Source organism: Rhinopithecus bieti, unplaced genomic scaffold, assembly GCF_001698545.2.
Source record: "Rhinopithecus bieti isolate Rb0 unplaced genomic scaffold, ASM169854v2 scaffold_19939, whole genome shotgun sequence".
NCBI classification, from domain to species: domain Eukaryota; kingdom Metazoa; phylum Chordata; class Mammalia; order Primates; family Cercopithecidae; genus Rhinopithecus; species Rhinopithecus bieti.
Genome location: NW_016810019.1, coordinates 2,614,393 through 2,636,235, shown reverse-complemented (window position 1 = coordinate 2,636,235; position 21,843 = coordinate 2,614,393). Strand labels below are relative to the sequence as shown.

Below are 21,843 nucleotides of genomic sequence, written 5' to 3'. Positions count from 1 at the left end.
AATTTATTTTCTGGAAATATAATTTAGTGTATTTTCATCAGCAGATTTGATGATACATTTTCTAAGTATTAGTCATTGGAAAATCAGTTTAGGGAATATATCTCTGAATATGTTGGCTGGTTAGGATTAGTGTTAGGGATAGGGATAGGGTTAGGGTTTAAGTTTAATTAAAAAACTAACTTTTAAATAATGATTAATTATTAGTATTAGGGATCATGCAGTTGACTACCTATAAATATCTATATTTTAAACCATTTTCTATTTTATTGAAGTGTATCACTTAGTTACTACCATTTACATTTAAAATTATAGCATGGAAAATTAATAATTGGAATGTTACATATTTCATCTGTTTCTGTGAAACTGAAAAATGTGTGAACTTTTCTCATGAATTCTTTAAAGGAAGCTGACTCTAGCCGTTTAGCCATTTATTTTACAGAAATAATAATAAGGGCTATTTAAACAGTGTAGTTAATTTTAAAGTTTTTGAGCTTGGATTTTTTTTTGAGGTGTATTTTTCTTGTGGTTATAAAATGTTAATTCTTCCCTGCTTTTGAGTAGGTGCCAATGGCGTAGAATGGTTAGGATTTATTGCATTTATCTGATGCCTAGCTGGAGATTATTGGGTGCCCTGCTTGCTGTGTGTCCACCTCTGTGCTGAGGACGTGGTGAGCAACTCCTGCCTGTGTCCCCAATTCCTGCCTGTCCTCCCCAGACCATGCACTCCATGGTCTGGGGAGGGGCTGTTATGATGAAAGGAAACAACTGCTCTGGTAGGGACGGGAAGGGAAGTATTGGGTGATGTGGGATACACATCAGTGGCCCCCAGTGTAGTCTTGAGGAATTGTAAAATGTTAGGGTGTTTGTTGGTTTGATTATAATTCCCAAATAAAGATCGTATCTGTAGATGATGACTAAAGCTGTTAGATTTTATCCATTGTGTTCATTTTATTTTTCTCCCCTCCACAACCTACTGTTATTTTTCATATCCTTTTAAGTTCTGATTCTTGCTGGTGAGGGGGCTGTGCTTTAGAAGAGATGCAGATTTTGAGATGAAAGAGCAGACTTCTTAACTGACCTCAGAATACTTTTTTTGTTTTTTGAGATGGAGTTTCGTCCTTGTTGCCCAGGCTGGAGTACAGTGGCGTGATCTCAGCTCACTGCAATCTCCCCCTCCCGCGTTCAAGTGATTCTCTTGCCTCAGCCTCCCAAATAGCTGGGATTACAGATGCACACCACCATGCCTGTCTAATTTTGTATTTTTAGTAGGGGTGGGGTTTCGCCACATTGGCTAGGCTAGTCTCGAACTCCTGACCTCAGGTGATCCGCCCACCATGGCCTCCCAAAGTGCTGGGATTACAGGCACGAGCCACCATGCCCAGCCTGACCTTAGAATACTTTGACTAACACTTTTAACTAAATTAAAGGAATGTAAAGGGTAAAGAATCATGTTTTGTAATACTTATAATAGTATTATTGTCAGTTAGTAGATGTTAAAATATTCTTAATTTGGAAGGAGGAAACAGGCATCAAATAAATTGGAAGTATGGAATAATGTATCGAGTTTAAGGGAGAATACTTAAGAATCTGACAGTATGCGTATATATTCGTATGTGTACGCACGTATTTGTGAAGATATATGTGTAAATCTTCACACATATATGTAATATGTGTATTAAGCATATAAGCAAACAGGCACTTACATACTTTCAGGGAATTGAGACACTCACGTTTTTTATTTGGCTGTCCATATTTACACATACGTTTGTATATATTATACATACCTGTGGATTTAAATGAGTAATATATCTTTTATATGAGTAATACATGAACTTAAATCAACTAGTACAGAATCATATACAATAAAAATTGGATGTTTTCTCCCTTTACTTGCCTCTGCTCTTTATCCTTATTATCAGTCATATCAATTTCTTGTCACTTTCCCCAGAAATGCACCTATGACAGTGTTATTCTTTAAAACATGTATGCAGATACACAAAAATTGACTTATGTAATGTACAAAATCATTAATCATTTAACAATGGGATACATTCTGAGAAATGTGTCGTTATGTGATTTCCTCATTGGTCATTGTGCAAACACTATGGGGTGTACTTACACAAACCTAGACGGTACAACTGGCTACACACATAGCCTATATGGTATAGCCTATTGCTCCTAGGTTACAAACCTGCACAGCATGTTTGTGTACTGAATACTGTAGGCAGTTACAGCACAATGGTATTTGTGTATCTGAACAGAAAAGATATAGTAGAAAAGGTAAAAAATTCATACAACCTGTGTAGGACACTTACCATGAATAGAGCTTGAAGGACTGGAAGTTTCTCTGAGTTGAGTCAGTGAGTGGGTGCTGAGTGGATGGGGAGGCCTAGGACATTACTGCACACTACTGTAGACTTTATAAATGCTGCATACTTAGGATATACCCAATTTTTTTTTTTTTTGAGGCTGGAGTGCAGTGGCGCGATCTCGGCTCACTGCAACCTCTGCCTCCCGGGTTCACGCCATTCTCCTGCCTCAGCCTCCTGAGTAGCTGGGACTACAGGCGCCCACCACCGCACCCAGCTAATTTTTTGTATTTTTAGTAGAGACAGAGTTTCACCATGTTAGCCAGGATGCTCTCGATCTCCTGACCTTGTGATCCGTCCGCCTCAGCCTCCCAAAGTGCTCGGATTACAGGCGTGAGCCACCACGCCTGGCCAGGATATACTCAATTTTTAAAAAAATTGTGTTAGTAATAAATTAACTGTAGCTTACTGTAACTTTTTTACTTATAACTTTTAATTTTAACTTTTGACTCTTCTATGATAACATTTAGCTTAAAGTAAACACATTGTATAGCTGTACAAAAGTATTTTATATTTTATTCTATACGTTTTTTTCTATTTTAGAATTATTATATTTTACTTTTTTTACTTTGTTGTTAAGAACTAAGACACAGACACACACATTAGCCTAGCCCTGCACTGGATCAGGCTCATCAGTATCACTGTCTTCCATCTCTATATCTTGTCCCACGGAAGGTCTTCAGGGGCAGTGACACATATGGAGCTGTCATCTCCCATGACAACAGTGCTGCTTCTGGAATCCCTCCTGAAAGATCTGCCGGAGGCTGTTTTACTATTAACTTTTTAAAAAAATAATTAGAAGGAGTACAGTCTAAAATAACAATAAAGTATAGTAAATACATAAACCAGTCATATAGTCATTTACTATCATTGTCAAGCACTATGTATTGTACATAATTGCATGTGCTGTACTTGTATATGACTGGCAGTGCAGTGGGTGTGTTTACACCAGCATCACCACAAATACGTGAAGAATGTGTTACATTATGATGTAGAAGGCCCAAATGTCACTAGGCAATACGGGTTTTTCGGCTGGGTGTGGTGGCTCATGCCTGTAATCCCAGCACTTTGGGAGGCCGAGGTGGGTAGATCACTTGGGGTTAGGAGTTCGAGACCAGCATGGCCAACATAGTGCAACCCTGCCTCTACTAAAAAGAATTTTTCAACTCTATTTATAAACTTGTGAGACCACCATCGTACATTTAGTCTGTTGTGAACTGAAATGTCATTGTGGAGTGCATGACTGGATACTAATATGAAAGTCTATTATTAAAAAAAGGATTCTCATACTCTAAAAAGTCACTACCCTTTGGGAGGCCGAGGCGGGCGGATCACGAGGTTAGGAGATGGAGACCATCCTGGCTAACACGGTGAAACCCCGTCTCTACAAAAAATACCAAAAATTAGCCGGGTGTGGTGGCGGGCGCCTGTAGTCCCAGCTACTCTGGAGGCTGAGGTGGGAGAATAGCATAAACCCGGGAGGCAGAGGTTGCAGTGAGCTGAGATTGCACCACTGCACTCCAGCCTGGGTGACAGAGCGAGAGTGTCTCAAAACAAAAAACAAAAACAAAAAAAACACAAAAAAAGTCGCTGCCCAAATTTCTATAGTTTGAACTTAAATTGAAAGTAAAAGCTCTACTGGTGGGAAAACACCTGCTGGTGACCTGACCATTTATAAAATTTGGCTCCACTCAACCGCCTCCATGATTTTAGGTTACCATTTATTTCCCATCCATCTGGGCAGTATCTTTGTCAGTTTCTTGCTGATTTTTAATTTTCTCACTCATAATAATATTATTTACATAGTATGCCTTTGAAATAGAATGAGAACAAAGCACTCCCAATTTTCTCTAGTGACCAAACGTGATAAAACACAAACCAGGGTCTATTAAAGTAAATGAGAACTCGAGACTCTGAATTACAAATCAGAATCAGTAGGTCCTGACTTGATCCGTCTATAGTGTTGTGTTCCAGCATTCTTTTGAAGCATCTCTCTTGGAATAAGTTCCCACCCCTTAGTCTCATGTTCCAAATTCATTGTTATGTGTACACATTGGCTTCGCATCTCTAATAGACCATTTCTGGTTCTTCATTTGTTGATATAGTCGTTAACCTATTGATTCCAGACACTTCCCTCGGTTATGTGTGTAAATTGTGCAAGCTGCTGGATGTACAGCACTGAAAGTGGCTCACCTCCTTGACATGGGGGGGTTGGCATTGCCATCCCTCCAGCCCCCCAGCCAGAACCCTCTGTGCCTTGTGAGACTCTGATCGCTCTCCTGATATACTAACTGTTCACCATTCTCCTCTTACCTTGTGTATTTACTTTCTGCCTCACACCATTGTTGCCCAAATATTGTCTGTCTTTTCCTGTTTATACCCTTCTTCATGTTCTTTCCTCAAAGAAGCGTTTCCTGTCAACCCTCACACTTTGCCAATATTCAACAGGTTGAAAGAGAACAAATTATTTATTTTTTAAGAAGCACTTTAAGCAGAGAAGGTGCTTTCAGTTTTTCAAAAGATTTTCATATCTGATAACATACTTGCTATTTGCTGTGTGTGTTAGAAAACAGATTGGGAGCAAACCATCTATTTTATTTCAGTTTTGTGTTATTAAAAAATAATCATTTCAGCCTAGTGTTTTAAGGCTTTTGAGAAATAATTTGAAATAATTTAATATTACTACGATTTAGGGTTGTATGAGTTCATTATTTGTGGGATGACCTTGGGCTTGATCAAGGGCATTTTTAGAGGAGTTATTTTTTTGTAATGTTTTATTTATACATACACTGTAAATGCTTTCATTCATTGTTATTTTGCTTTAAACAATTATCTTTTGAAGAACTAAAGAAAATATATAGTTTTTCTTATAAATTGGGATTTGGCAACCTTTTTTTGTAAGGGACAAGATAGTAAATATTACAGATTTTGTGGGCCTTATAGTCTACCATCTTTGTCACATATTCTTTTTCTTTTTCTTTTTTTTTTAAGTTAAAGTAATAATGCATGGGCACTACAGCAACAGCGATAGGCTGGAGTTGGCCTGTGGACCATGTGCTGTGTCCCCTGCTATGGTGCTTATTTCCATCTGTTGTCATTTCCCATTAGCCTGAATCAGCCCCTTTTAGCATTGCTTATAATATTGGCAAGAAATTTTCTCAACTTTTTTCTGAAAATATCATCACTTTGCTTTACTTTCGAAGGGTAATTTGGCTAGATATAGAATTCTAGTTAGGCATTTTTAAATCCTGTTGCCTCGCTGCTTCTCCCTCCTCTTCCACTCTCCCACTTCGTGCCCCTCCCTTTCCTCATCTCTATTCCTGTTTTAATCTGCTGGTTTGCTGTGACATGTCTATGTGTAGTATCCTTTAGAGTCATCTTCCCTGGGTTCACGAAGCCTCCTGGATCTGCAGGCTGATGTTTTCAGTCAAGTTTGGGGAAAATTCTTCTATTCCCTTTCTCCAGCTCCCTGTTCTGGGGCTTTCGTTACATCTATCTTAGATTATGTGATATGATTCAGCAGTTTATTCATTTTTTTTTAGGCTTTTCTCTCTATGCTTTGGTTGGATAATTTTTGTTGACCTGTCTTCCAGTTCGTGACTCCTTTCCTAATAGCAGTGCCCTGTCTACTGTTATTCTCATCCAGTGAATTTTTATTTCAGCTATTGTACTTTTCTGTTCTAATATTTCTATTGTTTTTAGAGTTTCTGTATCTCTTCGGAAATACTTCTACTCTTCATTCATTCTTTACCCATCTTTTTTCTGTAAATTATTTCCTGTATATTATAGTTATTTTACATCCCTTGTCTGCTGGTTCCAACATCTTTGTCCTGTGTAGGTCTTATTCTTTCTACTGCTTTCTTTGTGTGTCACATTTTTGTGATTTGCGTGCCTAGTAATTTTTAATCACATAGAGAACAGTATGGATGTGTTTTAGAGGCTATTGTCATCTTCATCTGAAGATTATCATGTGTTTTCCAGCAGGCAGTTAAATTACTATCAGATTATTTTATAGATTGGTGGAGGCTTGGTTTGAGGCTCTTTAAGGTAGGTCTGTTGATTTGCCTGTAGTCTGAAGTTTCAGTGGAAATACAAGATGTTTGCTTGGCTACTGTATCTGGGCGGGACTTGAGTTCCTAGCTCCTTGTCCCCCATATTGAGTCACTGCTGATATTTTGCTCAGTTCTTCCAGTCTTGCTTTGGGTGGCTTTCCTTTGGGTTTCTTGTCTTCTACACAAGCAGTTCAAAAGACAACCAAGGATTTGAGGATTTGTTCATAGATTCTAGACTCCCTCCTCAGAGTCTCCCTTTTTTCTGGGATTTCTGCTCACTGTACCTACCTCCTCCCAATTTCCAGCTGTCCCAGACCCCATCTCTGTGTCTTCCAGCTCAGTAATACTGCTTCCTGCCTCCCTGTTCCTAGGGGACTGGCCGTTGCCCTGGCGGAAAGACCATTTAAATGTGACGTCACCTCCTTTGCATCTCAGCCTTTAAGGGTCAACACATCTAGTTTCTGCAAACTCTTGGTTACTTTCCAGCACTTTCATTAAAAGAAATATATATTTTCTCTACATTTTTGTTGTTATTAGAAGGAGGGTTAGTCTCATATAGGCTATTCTGCCATTGCCAGAAGCCTGAGTCCTAAGTGAGTAAATATTAAATTCTTAGGGTACCTTTACCATCCAGATTTTTATCATGTTAAAGGATTAAGACACTCTGGGAAGCCTCCTGAGCTGGCAGGCAGAAGAATAAGATGGCTCTGGGATCCTTTTGGTTGGTGAATTTGGGTGCCCCCGGTTGGCTGGCAGGGTTTGTAGGTGAGCTGGTGAGAGGTCCCTGCACCAAACACTCCTTAACCTCACTGCTGCTGGGAACAAAAGTAGATTGATTGGAGTGGGTGTGCACCATGAGAGCTGTACTTCACTGTTCTTCCTTCCTTGTGCATTTGTAGAAATTGCATTGTTTACTGTATGTTATAGGTACTTATATATGAAAACATTTTATTTGATTAAAATATTTTCATCTCCACTAAAGCCTAGGTTCTAAAATGGGGATACTGCCTTACTCAAAGGTTGGCACGTGGCTGATTCTAAGGATGAAGTGAGCGTCCTGTGCCAACCAAGCACAATGCCTGATGCACCGATATCGGTGATTTTTTTCTTTCCTGTCTACTGTCTTTCACTCTATGAAAGTTGTTAAAAATAATTGGATTAGGGGCCAGGCACGGTGGCTCACGCCTGTAATCCTAGCACTTTGTGAGGCCAAGGCCGACAGATCACAAGGTCAGGAGTTCGAGACCAGCCTGGCCAATATGGTGAAACCCTGTCTTTACTAAAAATGTAAAAAATTAGCCAGGTGTGGTGGCATATACCTGTAATCCTAGCTGCTTGGGAGGCTGAGGCAGGAGAATCACTTGAACTCGGGAGGTGGAGGTTGCAGTGAGCTGAGATCACGCCACTGCACTCTAGCCTGGGTGACAGAGTGAGACTCTGTCTTAAAAAAAAAAAAAATTGGATTGGGAAATTAAGAAAAGGAAAGATTATGTTTCAATTACCTACTTTTTAAACTTATTTTTTCCATACGGCAAAATAAGAATAGTGTGTACTAGTAAGAACTATATTATTATATTATTTGGGGAGAAATTTAACAACTGAAAAAAATGAAAATGAGCAGAAAAGTTAGTGTTCAATAGCACCATAAAAATGTACCTTTGAATCCTCGTTCACAGTGCAAGAATAGTGTTAGTGTACTGTAGGTCTGTATCAGAGGTTCTCAAGCTGTGTTTAGGGGTCTCCATAGATTGCTGCAGTCCTTAATTGTATGAAAAAGTGTGTGTGTGTGTGCACGTGCGCGCACGTGCATGCATGCGCGTGTCTGTGTCTCTCCTCCTGAGAGAGGCTCTACACTGGTCATAAGATTTTTTTTTTTTTTGGTAGAGATCTTTTGAAGTTTTATTCTTTTAAAAAAATTATCACTTTTAAATAGAAAAGTGATGGATCAATATTGGAGTAGGATGATGAAGATGTTGTAATTTATAAAGATAAAAGAATGTATCCATATTTTCTTATGTCTTTTTATTTTTTTCTAGTATATGTGTATACATACACAAACATGAAAAATAACCTGGAAAGTAATGTGGTAATATGTTAACAGTGGCAAATTGGGATAGTTGAAATACTTTCTTCTTGTATTATATATCATTTAAAACTAAAGTTAAATCTTGCTAAGTTAACTAATTCAAACAGAAAAGATAGTAAAAAAAATTACAGTGAAACCTGTGTCTTTCTCACGCTGTCCCTTTCCTCAGGGCTGACTACACAGTGAGTCGTGTATCCTTTCATGCATACGCATAGGCACGTAGACACGTGCATGACACAAGTGGAAGTATACCATGTACATTGCTCTGCCCCTTGGGTTTGGCTTTTTAGATTTTGTATCTTGAAGGCTTTCCAATCTTCAGATTCTTAAAGGGGAGGTCTTTTACCCCCTCCCCCGATCCCATCGAAAGGAATGAAGAACATTGGATGTCATATTTCTAGGAATTTTGTTTTCTATTCTGTTACCCTTTTCAGCTTTGGTGTGTGCAAACCTGACTCCTAGTGGTAGTTCAGAAATTATTTCCTTTCCTTTGGGCTCAGATGATTTTTAGGGGCAGTGACCTTTTTGAATGCCCACTCTGCGCTGGCCTGTAGATGCTTCGCCTCACTCATCTCGCAGTGTCACATGTCGTTTCTTGTTTTTTATTACTAACACTACAACAACATGTGATAAGACTTTGGTAATCTTTCAGTTTTTAAAAAATTTCAGATTGGGCCTTTTTTTTTTTTTTTCTTGATTATGGAAGTTTTAAAATGATTACAAAATAGAATAGTGTAATAAACCTCCATTTGCCTATCATTCAGCTTCAGTAATTAACAGCTGGTATCCAGTCTGGTTGCATTTTACTACTCTGGCTACTTCCACCCTCCCGTATTGCTTTAAAGCTAACCTCGGAGATACCATTTTGTTCTTCGGTTTTCATTATATACGCTCCAAAAGATAAGGGATATCTTGTCATGTCATCACAATACCTTTATGAAGCAAATACAAGTAAAGAAGAGTAATTTCCTTAATAATATGGTCAAATATCCTGTCAGCATTTGAATTTCCACTTGTCCCAGTATTACAATTTTTTAAATATTTCGTTAGAATGAGGGCAAATAAGTTCCACCTATTTTGTAAGTTGATGTATCTTTTGTGTTCTTTTGATCTGTGGGTACGCTTTCCAGTTCTCTTCTTGCTTTTTTTGCAGGTTACTTGTGAAAGGAACTGAGCTGTTTGTCTTGCAACTTTTTTACCATTGGTCTTTTTTTTCCAAATGGTCAAATATAGAAATATGTTTTATTAAAGAATTTTAACTGATTGCTTTTAAGTTTTTAGATATTCTTTCAATATCATCAGATTATATTTGAATATACATTTGTTGCCCAGCATATCTCTGTTTATGGCTTTTACTTGTATGGGTTACTAATTAAGCACATATTTGTTGATTTGAAGTATAGTATGCTTCAAATGAAATAAAAATTCACAAGGAAAAATAATTCAAAATCAGATAAACTTACCTTGAAAACAACTTAGAGAGAGATGCTGTTTTAGTCTGTTTGTGCTTGGTATAACAAAACACCTGAGACTGGGTAATTGATAAAGGAACAGAAATTTCTTTTCACAGTTCTGGGGCTGGGATTCTAAGATCAAGGTGGCAGCACTGGTGAGGGCCCTCTTGCTGTGTCTTCACATGGAGGAAGGCAGAAGGTTAAGAGAAGCCAAACCCTGTGTCCTCACATGGCAGAAGAGCAGAAGAGAGTAAACCCACTCCCGCAAGCCTTCTTTATATCAGCATAGGTCCATCGTGAGGGTGGAGCCCACATGACCTAAACACCTCCCAGTAGGCCCTGCCTCCTGTGCTGTTGCATTGTGGGTTAAGTTTCCAACACCTGCATTTTGGAGGGGACAAAAACGTCCAGACCACAGCAGATAGCCATACTGGTTCAATAGGTAGTGAGTGAATGTGTCTGCCAAATTTGTGATTGAGGCTGAAAGAAAGAGAATTCTTGTTTCATTTTTAATTAGAATATAGTCAGCTACTTAACGTTACATGAGAGAGGCCTTTTCAGAGTCTCTGTGATGTGAGCATAGATTACCTAGAGTAAGTTTTCTGTAGAGGTGGATCTTGCTGGAGGGATGATGTATATCAAATAGGAAGCCAGGGCCCTAAACTACAACTTCCAAATCTCCAGGAAGAGCCCAGAAACTTCTCTTACTGACAGAGTTTTCTTCCTAAGTGAATTATCTGAAGCATTGCGAACCTGAGTCACACGCAGTGAGGCCTCAATTATAACTGGATTATGTAACAAAAATTCAGTTTTAAATCTGTGGTTTGGTGCCAAGACCACATTTGCCCTTAGTAATAATGTGTCATATCAGATTAAGTTTTCAGCATAGCCTGCAAAAGGTATTTAATTTGAGATGTGCCTAACTTTATTGTCAGTGGCAATACAGAGCTCATCCTGCTAACGTCATCCCTGGTGGCAATGCCATTGTGTCCAGAGGGATGCTTTGTTCAGGGTTACATGCAAGACTCTAGGAGGGTGCTTTTGTGCCATGGGAGCCCGGACAGGACCTCTGAAGTCCTTGGCGTCCTTGTCAGAAGTCATCCGCACTTGTCACCTTTCGTAGCAGGTGATGGGGAAGTGAGAGCTTCCTTAAGTAAGGCGCCTTCTCAGGAAATGTGTAAAACTTACAAGGGGAAGATGGGGCTGGAGATCCACCAGTTCAAGGTGCCTACACAGTGATGATAAATCCAGCGGCTGGGGCTGGAAGGTCTTAAGTCTTAGCTGTTTGTTGGATCTATAGTAGAAAACTGAAGTATCGGTGTTATTATTTATCTCAAATTGACATTTCATTCTCTTGAGAGTTCTAGAAGAAATGTAATGGCATTCTTCCCTTTCTCATCTTCTATGCTTCTGAGTCTCCTTATTCTTACTCAAGAGGGGGTTGGACAGTTATTTTCACTGTTTCTTTTCTGCTACTCCCACATTTTAAATCTTCATCCTTTCCTTTTTCTCTTAGAGAATATGAATGTGTTTGTAGTAATTTGGGATCACAATGTGATGGAGTACCGTCTTGAAAAAGAGGCTCTGTCTTGCTTGCTGTTGTATCTCCCCCACAGAGAATGACTGATTCTGGAAAGGATTACTAAAGAAGAGGACATATGTTTAGGTAAGAAGACGGTGAAGAAGAACGCATATGGCAAGTTAATGGGACAGTTGTGAGTATTGACTGTAGGATTAATATCTGACAGGCAGGTCTGTTGATCTCAATACTCCTAGAGAAGGGATGTGAAAGATGCCAAGCAAAGCATTGACTCAGCTATAATAGCTAAAAACCATAGTCACTAATTGACAACTTAGCATTTAAGAACATCTGAAAGAATAGTCTGGGTGGTGTGCGTTTCTGTTTGACTTGGTCTGCATTGTCAGGCTTGGTGCTGCCCTGTCTTTGTTGCTCAAATCCTCTGTCCCACTACCAGTAGACCAAGCTTTTTTCAGACTGCGTCTTGTTCCAACAGAACCAGAAATCTGAAATATCAAAAAAGATTTGCCCCAACCCGTAGTACGATTCTCACGGTTCCTGGCCTGCAGTGAGCTAAGTGCACAAGGCCCAGGAAGAGGAGTGACTCAGATTTGGAGAGGCGGTCAGAGTTCACTACACTTAGTGGCTTAGTTTCTGTGTTTTTGCCCCAGGTAATAGCAACACCTTGTATCTGAGTCCTCCTTAAAACAACAACAACAAACATATGTATGTGTACACACACACACATATATATGTAAACATATATATAGCCTTTTAACATTTATTATAGGGGAAAATGGATGTGATTATTTGCTGACAAGGGATGGAGCAGTGGCCTGCCTGAAAAGCTGGAGGAGCATGCCTGTGAGTTTGTTTTGTTTGTTTGTTTGTTTGTTTTTTTAAGTCTTTGAGATCCTGGGTCTCTCCCAACCATCTGTAAATCTGCATCGTTAGCCCCAAATTCAGGGTGTGGATGCATGTGCCCTGCATGTGTGCGTGTGCATCTGTGAATCCATACTGGATTAGTAGCCCAGGTTCAGTGGATGCTGGCGTGTAGCCTTTCAGGGTGAGAACGCTGTCTTGTTCTTTCTCTCCCACCATGGTTACGATGACCACCTCCTTCCATTCGCTACATCAGAAATCATCCAGTGGACAGAGGAAACCAGTGTTGCCATACTCTAATAATTATATCCATCCCACAGTGGGTAACGTATTTTGTTGTGATTATTAGAAAACTATATTATTAGAAATATGTATTGGAAAGCTTGTCAATTTTCAACATCTTTATAACAATGGTTTGTATATTTAAATAGTTTTTGTATCTTCAAGCATTAAATTTTCAGCTGGAAAACTATGTTCTAGTTTAGAGCTGATAGTAATAATTATTAGATCTATTTTCGGTTTAATTCCTATTAAGAATATAGGCTTTGGCTTTGGATTTTACAGGTATAATTTAATTAGACATCCTTAGCCATGAAGTGCACATTGAACTTTTCCTTCCTTATCTTCCTCAGTATCCACTAATATCAGCAGCAGCTTTGATAAGGCAGACAGATGCTGCTGCTGCTGCTGCTGCTGCCCCTGGTATTTGATAAAATATGCTTCAAAGAGCTGGCTGATAAGAATTTTCTCCCTTAACTACTTGCATTTTATACAATTTTGAATCTTGACCAGATACTATCTGTAATTTAGAGAACATTGATTCGCAGGGTTGGCTGCGTGTTGGAATCACCTGGGAAACTTTTTAAAATGCTGATTTAATTGGTGTGGAGGGCAGCCTGAGTATCAAGATTTTTAAGTGACTCATTAAGTGACTCAAATATGCAGCAATTATTTAACAACTCTGTATGTTATAGAAATTAATACAACAGATTTGATTCTTGTCTATAGAAATGCAAATTGTGCCTGGTGAAGATGCAATCGATTGTTGCCCTGTGGATGTTGCTTATTTTCACATAATTAAGCAAATTTATTTTGACATTCCTGATGGCATCCATCTATCTATCTAATCTATCCATCCATCCATCCATCCATCCATCCATCCATCCATCCATCTCTGTCTGTCTCTGGTCTTTGAATTCTCCTTTGAGTTGTAATGTCTTGTTTTTTCATCAATAAATGAGTTAAATCTTTAAAAAAGTATGCAGCAAACGTTGAGTTTTACTGTTTTAAGGGATGTATAAAGGGTCACCAAAAAAGGAGCTAAAAGGGTGGTGCTAAGGGGATCATCCTTGGGCTAAGCTGATTTGACCCCTGTCTAAAGAAGGTGCTTTTGGACTTTTAGCTCAGCCCCTCACCTGGGCTCCTGTGGGCTTTGAAATAGTGTGAGGTTTTGGGAAGGGTCTTTGACTTTGGGAGTTTTCTTTTATTTTTACTTCTTAGGGAATGTGTGGTCAACCATAAAAGACAGTGGTCTTCCTAGCATCCTCTATGGGTAAAAGATATTTAGTGCAAGGGGAACTTCTTTCCCCCACTATTAAAAGTGCAGTTTAAGGGCAGTGGTCTCACACAGTCCTCAGATCAAGGTTGCCAAATGAAACCAGGTGATTGATACATACTGTATGTATAAATAATTAGATATGCTAAGAGACAAAATAATGTAAAATCCTCAGAAGACTCAGTGTAACACATTTGTTGTGTGTCTATTTACATTTTGTTATTTTCATGGTCTGTTTTGATATCAAGATGGTTTTCATAACGAAGAAACCACGTTTAGTTGATATATGATTTTAAAAGCATAGTGGATCTCCTGTCTACTTTTCTCTTTGAACTTTTAAAAGTTTTTTCAGTATCATGATGGAAACATGCTTTCTGAAAAGGATAAGTGAACAGTTTTGCAAAGGGCAGACCATAAAACTGTAGCAAGATGAGGCATTTCACATTTTATATTTTATTATAGAATGTTTCGTTCCTAATCATCTTTGCTATTCCACAGCTCATTATCACACTAGGGTAGACATTGTTCATGTCCATTTAACTTTTATCTCTATTTTATCCATAACCACTATGGATCTTCTAAAAACCCTTGAAACATTACCTAGAAATTAATTAAAAACTGCAGCTCCCTCTAACTCTGGGCGCTCCAACTTCCAACTCCCCCCTCCTATTCAGCCATCTGCTCCTGGTACCTGTGTCACTCTTCACACTGCCTTTCTAGCCTTTATCTCTCCTGTATATTTGGTCCATCAGATGAACTCCTCTCTAGCACCATCATCTCACTGAATTTTCTGTCTTTCCTCCTGGAAATATCCAAACGTGGCATCCCTTCTGCACTTCTTCATCCGAGTTGCCAAGGTTTGTAAGAGTAGATGAAACCACTATGCAGATTGGAGACACCAAAAACTGCATGAATTTCCACATTCACAGATTGCCTAGTTCCTGTTCAGCAATGCTTTTGTCCTCACACTTGGTTGGCTCCTGTGTTCCCATCAGTCAGTTTGCCATGTTTTCACTAGTCTCTGTGGCCTCTTACACACTCACTAAACTCCTTTTTCTTTGTGGATAACCATGTCTCTTACCTCAATACAGTGGAGGCAGTTGGATATGAATTGCGTTAAATTCATCCTTTCCACTAGCAGACTTTTCCTTTTACCTAATACTCCTTCTGTCCTCTTTTCCTTCCCTCTGGCCTTAGAAAACAGCCTTAGGTCTTCCCCTGTTTTAAACCAGTGCTCGCCCTGGACTCTTGATGCTCTGCTGTGCTTTCTCCAAAACCTTGCCGTTCCACACCTCTTATTCCTCCTTGTCTTTTCACTCTTCTTGTATTGGCTCCTCCCACTGGGCCTATGAACATCTTGGAAGAACAAATCAAATAGTCAAAACTACTTTCCTTTGACCCTGTGTTTCTCTATCCCCCACTCCTTTGCAGTTCACTCTATTTTAAGCTCAGGAGTTTGTAAGACAGTTCCACTTTGCTTTCTTCTCTCCCCTCTCCCCTCTGTCTTGTCTGTCACTTCCTCATCCCACTTCCCTCCAGGCTTCCCCAAACCCTGCATGCTTCGGGAAACATCACCAGTGGCCTCTTAATCACTCCGTTCATAGAAGCTTTTTCAGTCCTTACCTTTTGCATCCTGTACTGATTTTGACATTGAAACGCTGTTCTCTTGACTTCTGTGGCCAAAATACTTTGTTCTCCTAATTTTTTTTAACCACTCCTTTTTTGCCTCTTTTTTGGGGTTTCTTTTCCTCTACTTGCTCCTTAAAAGTTGGAACTACCTCCCATTCTGCCTTAATTGGAGAGTAATTAACCCAACAGAACCACTTGTCAAAGCTTAAACAAATGTATACAGTCTGGGGTGTCATTCCTGGAGTATCTGATTCAGTATGTCCTTCTAGAAACCTACAGTATCATGGCTCTGTTATATTCTGTCATATGCAGTTACCATAATTATATTTAACCATTTCTTAAATATTCATTCATTCAACAAACATTCATTGAGCACCTTCTATATCCCAGGTGCTGTTGCTTATTCAGTTTTTGTCTATCATGAGAAGCACTCTGATAGGTAGCATTTCCTTCACTTTTTTTCATAGTCTCAGTATAGGCCGAATTACTCTATTAAAAGATAGGGTTTTCGAAGATCTTGATACCTGTGGTCAAATTTTTTCATAGAAAGCCCTATTTTTGCTTCTACCAACTCTAGGCTATGGTTTTAACTACTAGTTATGTAAGAAAGTGGCTCCCAAACTCTTTACCGCTAGACTCTGCTCTCTCTAGATTCGTGTATCCAACTGCTTGGAGTTCTCAGTGAACTTGCCTCTTTGCCTTTCCAAACCCTAATGCCCCACTACCTGAATGCCCTTTACTCTTTGGATATAGTCACACCATTACTGCATGCCTAAGAATTGCTTATTTACTTCCCTAAGTTCCTGCATGCAGGGTTGTTTATCTTCGAGTGTCCTTAGTGCTGGCACACAGGAGCTAATGAATATATGCTGAGTGGAATGGACTACGTATATGAATGTTTCCATGTTTTAGGAGTTATTCTGTAGTTTTCCGTAAGGTTGGACCTTTGCAATTTAGAATCTATAGCCAACATTTTTTAAAAAAGATAATTGAGCACATTGTTAGGTTTTATTGAATTTAAATAATACAGTTTATATATATTAAGATATTTATTCATTATAGGTACTTTAGTAATTGGAGAAAATATAAATGGTAAAATGAAAACTGTTAATGTACTACCCTCAGATATCCAGTTGGGCCTTCTTCATAGACATATGAATGTATATGTCTGTCAAGTGTGTGTGTGTGTCTGTACATTTCCACACATTCATCTTCATGGCACAAAATGTTTAGAATTGTGTCTTTTTAACATAATATATGTTGAGCATTTTCCATCAATGAATATTTTGTAAAAAATACATTTATTGGCTAAACAATATTCTCCTGTATAGAAATATTTAAGTATTTGTTTAACCAACTCCATACTGCTTTGTATATAGAATTCCTGCCACGTTATTATTAACAAAAATGCTGTAGTAATGTCACAATAGCAATTAATTTATTAGACAACTATGTGTCAAGGGTCTAGTGACCCTCGCACCTATGCACTATGTTGAGTAAGATACAGTTTAATGTGGAAAGCAAGCAAACAGACTCTAGGAGTTTCGGGGAGATGTCAGGGAAGGCTGCCTGCCAGAGCTGCAGGGGGACAGACAACATGGCTATTGGCTGATTTCTTTGCTCAGGATATTTGTTAGGATAACACTTGATTAGTATGATGAAGAATATCCTTCTCTATGTAATACTGAGGGTTTTTTGAAGCATTAAAGATAGATATGATTTAATCAAGTACATTTGGGACAGTATTTAACTTATCTTTACTCCCCTTCCTTGTCCTATTGCTGTGACAAATGATAATATGTTGCTTCTGAATATTGAAATAGCTTTGCTTTCTCTTTTCTGTGAATGTGCTTCTTGATACAGATTGTTAAAGCCGTGTTCGTATGTGGTGTTGGTTTTTCTGCCCCTTTGGCTGGGTTTGGTATCTGAGGCGTGCCAGCTGTATACAATGATGTAGTATGCCTTCTGTGTTATCCTGGGCTCCGGAGCAGTTTAGGACGGGCTTTATTCTTTAAAGTTGGAAAGAAGTTGGTAATAAAATTCTTGGGCCTGGAACCTTTTTAAAAAGCAAATTCTGTGTAATGCTGTGGCAACGTTCTCAGCTTTATCAGTGCAGGTTATTCTGGTCAAGCTTTCCTCATTCTGGATCAGTTTGGGTAGTTGTAGGTTTTTCTAGGATTTTACTAGTTCATCACAATTTTCAAATTCATTAGCACAAAGTTGAGTCTTTGATTTCTTTTTCACTTACTGCAGACAGTGTTTTTGTTTGAAATACTGCTAGTCTAGACTGATTTTCAGCATTATAACAACGTGTCATCTTCCTCAAAGACAGGTAAGTCCAGAAGTATTTGAGATGTGAAACTTGTAGGTTAAAATGGGTTGATTATAAAAGTGGGTTTACTCAGTTTACTTAGTAGTGAAGACTAGGAATAATCTTCACTTACAGGAGCATGTATAAATGATTGTGTGTGCTGGATACAATTTTAATTTTATGCCATTGTCATTTATTTAGTGCTATTGAAATAGCACAGTTCACAGTAAGAGTAAGGCACTTGCACTGGCATATAATGAGAGGAAGTAGGAATTATGTTTTATTCAGTAGTAAAAATAGTACAGTTACATATGGTGATCTTTTTTCGATCAGATGGTACCTCTTTCAGTAAATAGAGGTGCCTTTTACAGTTCATTAGGATTTACTTCATAAAATGTTACCAGTGTGGGTTCTGATGGCTAAATGAAGAGGGAGGATGCCCGGGTGCTAGCGCAGAGGCTATATGGTGCCCAGCAGAACAGCATGAGGGAAGGATGAGCTGATAGAAGTAGGTGAGACATGACTTAAATCTCTTACAGATCTAAGGGAGTAATAGTTGACTCGAGTGCTTTCAGTGTACTGATACAGCTTCCCAAATGTTGACATCATTTATAATGTTAAAGATGATAAAATGCTAGATTCTTAAGTGAAACCACCCAGTGCCAGTTTTCAGTTTGTGTGTAGGTGCTTTTTTCTCTTTTTCTTTCCAGAATGCACATTCTGTGTCACTTGGCAGGTTATTGTCTTGTCAGTGTTTATATGATCAGTAAACCACTCAGCTCCATCTAATTGCCATTATTACTAACGATCATGAGCTAGGCAGCTCTGGAGAAACAGCGTTCTGTGCACGACGTTCACTGGTGGTGCAGAGGAGACTGTGATGGGCTCTGGACAAGGGTGTTAGGGAAGTTTGCCCAGAGAAGCCTCATCTTGAAAGGATGCCCCGCAGAGAAGAGACAGTGTGGGAGGCGCCTTCAGGGAAGAGGACAGAGTGGCTGTTAAGTCGTAGGGTCTGGTTGAGCCTGGACTTCACTGTGCCTGATCTTGAAGATAGAACGGAAGTGGCAAAGGGCAAAGGGGTAACTAGATCACAAAGAACCTCGTTAACCACACAGGGGAGTTTGAGCCTTATTTACCATCGAATCGATATTAAAATCATTGTAAGGATACACTAAAGTAGGAGCCCCTCTGTGGGAGAGCCTTTGTCCCTGTAACTCTTCACATTAGACCTGACACAGAGCAGGCGTTCAATACAGTAAAAACACAGCATTCATTGAACCAAATCCTAACAACTTAGTGGGCTGGTCCTCCAACCTGTGATGCATTAGAGCCCAAGGCTCTTGGGGAATGAGAGTCAGGCTTCTGAGATGGTGAGGGAGACCCTCCCCACCCACACTTTAGCATAGACTGAAGAATGGTCAGAGAGCAAGGGGTTACTATAAATCCTTATTTGAAGGTTGTTTAATTTTATAAGTGATTTGTTTTAATTCAATCTTCTTCTAGAACCCCTAAAGAAAGATTATTATTTCTTAAGGGCTCTAGGACTTTTCCTTTTGTTCAGCGGTTTCAGATTATGTTTCACTAATAAAGAGACTTCTTTTATGATTATTTGGGAATGATGAAAATGAGATATTTTTGGAATCACTTTCTTACACAAAATTTTTAATTTAAGGTGTCATGCAAGATAGTTCTTATAGCCTTTATCATTAACAGTTTCTGTGTTTTAAAGAAGAAAGAAAACTTTAAAATGTATACATTTTAGTAGTTGCAGAACAAAAATGTAATCTATACTATTAGTTACTTCTCTTCTAGCCTGTTGCTGTTTTAGCCACTGGCCTTTCTGGATCTTAGAGATTACGGATCCATTCATGTGTTTGCTGGGATCTTTTTTCCAAGTTATGGCTCCTCCAAGTATATTTAATGTAAAAATTGAATGAATTAACATTACATGTTAATTTAAATACAGTAATAAATCATTATAGTAAGAATGCATATTATTGACTTCAGATTTACTGACACGGTGTGAGTGTTCTTTTTGTTTGTATATCTACTTTTGTTTTTAGGTAACAGCAACAGAGAAACTATTGTTTATTTCTCAGTGTGTAGTTCTTTGTGAAATCGTTAACCCAGATCCCAGTGATGGTGGGGAGGGCATGTTGGGGGATGTCTCAGAATCTAAGATACGATTTTTTCCCCTTTGCTCCCCTCCCCCAAATCAAGACTTACAGTGAGAGATGTGATTGCTGGCAAGTGTTACCCTTGGTAAAGGTTTGGCAAAAAGGATGTGTTGAAAACTGCCTCTTATATTGATGAACTTAAAGCTGTAGATTTACAGTCTAGCAGGGAGCCCTGAAATTAATGTAGTTGCGAAAGGGGCAGGATTTTTCATTTTTAATAGGGAATTAGATGTATGCATAATATGTATGCATGTATGATATTAGTTGAAACGTACAACTGTATTTTTTCTCTGTCATGGTGAAAAAATATAAGTAATGCTTTACGTATCAGTAAACTGTCTTGTATGAATCAATTAAAAGCGTGTAGTAAATGACTACTTTCTTTGTAATTTTGGAGACAGTCTTTAAAACACATCATATTTACCAGGAGAATTATAAAAACACACTAAATATAAACAGGAATTTTAATAAAACTTGCCCAAAGCAAAAGCTTTTATAATGGCTGTTACAAGCTAATTGGAGATTGTTTACCTATTGATCTGGAGCTATAGGTAGAAGCATTTGAGGAGGTACTTATTATATTTATTGTAGTAGATGTCCTAAATTAGTAGTCTGAATTTATATACTGTTATTATCAAAATAAAAGGTAACTTGATTGAAAATTTTAAAAACGGAGACTAGTATTTTGTAAGCAAATATAAACTGGTTATTTTTGTAAGAGTTTTGTTACGTTGAAGTGCAAACAGAAAGTGGCCAAACTTCAATTACTTAATAACAGCTATTCTGTAAGTATTTGTTAATCATGAGTTTTTGTTGCTTTAAGCCACAACTGATTCTATTAAGAAGAGTTTTTATTATATAATGCAAAATTATGTGCACGTAAACTATGAAGCACAGTTGTTACTACTGTGAATATATAATACATATATATTATTTATGATTCTTAAGTTTGAGTGAATTACTGGCATAGAAATAATAGTGCTTTGGTAATAAAAGTCCTTTTACGTGTTTTTCAAGTACTACATATTATGTGATTTGTCTATTATTTATAGTTTGAAAATCCACAGGTAATTCATGTATTTCATTTTTTAAAAGTGGGCCTTGGCCTTTTGCTACTTATACCGTTAATAAAGATTTCATGCAAGCATTCCATATTTTTCTCTTTGAAGCAAAACTACCACTGAACGCAGGATCCAGTTGCTGTGTTTAATGTGTGTTTTTTTCCAGGACTATTTTCAACTTTGCTCATCGTTTCATGAGCAGTAACTTTAAGTTTGTAAATCAGAAAACTTGTCTTATTCCAAAAATTACCTGTACTACTCTCAAATTATATTCTGGATCTGATAATTCGCAGGAAGCAAATAAGACGTTGCTATGGGCCAAACATTTATCAGAATGAAAATTTAGTTATTTTTTGACTATTGTTGAGATGTAATGTCTCATATTTCAAACTAGCTTGCTTCCTTTGTTCTGTTCTCCCACTTTGCCTTGGCAGGTTGGATCAATATGCAATCGAAGGACGTTTCATCTGTAAATAGAAGGTTCTCTGAATTTCCTAGTCTTTCTGGCAAGATAGGGAGAGAGGCAGGTAGATCAGAGTTTGAAGGGCCCATGGTGTGCAGTGTCTGCCTTTTATTTATTTGGGGTAGGATACCATATTGGAGGTTACATCTTCCATGGCCAGTGAGCAGTGGTAGGGTCAGCATTGGAGACAATTTCTGAGGCTGATGCATTTATCTAAATTGTGCTTACACATTTGGGATATCTGGAATGTTACATAATTATCAGTGTTGTCATCAGTTCAGTACA

At 38.3% G+C, this 21,843-nt stretch overlaps 1 protein-coding gene across 2 annotated transcripts in view; it reads left to right on the top strand.

Annotated features, from left to right (window-relative positions):
• Positions 1–21,843, top strand: part of HIVEP1 (HIVEP zinc finger 1) — a 151,727-nt gene that overhangs the window by 53,168 nt on the left and 76,716 nt on the right. The window lies entirely within an intron of this gene.